The sequence below is a fragment of the Myotis lucifugus genome, unplaced genomic scaffold (genome assembly GCF_000147115.1).
Source record: "Myotis lucifugus unplaced genomic scaffold, Myoluc2.0 scaffold_8, whole genome shotgun sequence".
Taxonomy (NCBI): Eukaryota; Metazoa; Chordata; class Mammalia; order Chiroptera; family Vespertilionidae; genus Myotis; species Myotis lucifugus.
The window spans coordinates 9,145,495-9,146,799 of record NW_005871056.1 but is presented as its reverse complement, the minus strand read 5'-3'; the positions used below and the strand labels follow the sequence as shown (position 1 = coordinate 9,146,799).

At 30.6% G+C, this 1,305-nt stretch overlaps 1 protein-coding gene across 1 annotated transcript in view; it reads left to right on the top strand.

The window, feature by feature from the left end:
• Positions 1 to 1,305, top strand: part of CEP70 (centrosomal protein 70) — a 36,401-nt gene that overhangs the window by 12,135 nt on the left and 22,961 nt on the right. The window lies entirely within an intron of this gene.

The window sequence follows — 1,305 nt, the reverse complement described above, 5'->3', positions numbered from 1 at the left end:
GGGAAGTCAGAAAATAGGAGTACATTGCAAAGATAAAACCTGGGTAGGAGCTCCAGAGTTGATTCAGTAGTAGATTCTTATACTAGTAGGTTTCCCATCCCCAAATTCCTTTAGGACATATTATTTCATCTTATCCTTATGTTATGGGAGAAGAATAAAATGAAAAGTTTAAATGGCATACAATAGAAAGGTATATTTATATATAGCATACTACCACAAAAGAATGAGACTCTACATGTGTACAGTGATTAATAAGGAATGCGACATTTAATTCAACAAATATTTGTTGAACATCTATTATAAGGTAGACACTTTCCTAAGCTCTAGTATAATATAATGACCAAAATGAATACCTTGTTCTCATTAAGCTTATACTTCAATGGAGAGAGCACTGATACCTGTAGTATAAACCTCTTATATAAATTTTAACAACCTGCCACATAGTAATATGGAAAATTATGAGAATATAAATAATAAAAATTTTAAAACATGTATGGGAATCATGAACAGTGAATTTGAAATAGTGGTTACTTGTGTTATGCAAAAGAGAGGAATGACATTAATAATGGACACACATGCAGTGTTAAGTATATGTATAATGTTTTAGTTAAGACAGCGGTTCTCAACCTGTGGGTCGTGACCCCTTTGGGGGTCAAACCACCCTTTCCCAGGGATCGCCTAAGACCATCGGAAAACACATATATAATTACATATTGTTTTTGTGATTAATCACTATGTTTTAATTATGTTCAATTTGTAACAATGAAAATACATCCTGCATATCAGATATTTACATTACGATTCATAACAGTAGCAAAATTACAGTTATGATGTAGCAACGAAAATAATTTTATGGTTGAGGGTCACCACAACATGAGGAACTGTATTAAAGGGTCGCGGCATTAGGAAGGTTGAGAACCACTGAATTAAGAGATTTGAACCAAATCTGTTAATATTTAATTTTAATATGGTAAAACTATTTGTAAAATACTATTTGTTTTACTATTTATTCTTGTCTGTACATTTGAAATATTTCACATATAAAACAGATAATAGGTTTACAACGATAAAAATGGGGTAAAAAGTTTTGAATAGAAAATAATAGAGAAGAAATCCAATGGCCAATGAACCCTCACTAGCAGTCGTGTGATATTTTAAGGATTTAATAAGCATATTTGTGACAAGGTAACAAAGATACACTGTTGTTAATAATTAATATTCCTTACCTTGTTTTTTAATAATTGAATATATTTAATATGATTATTTTCTACAGGGCCCAACCAGCATGAATTAATACTTTATAAA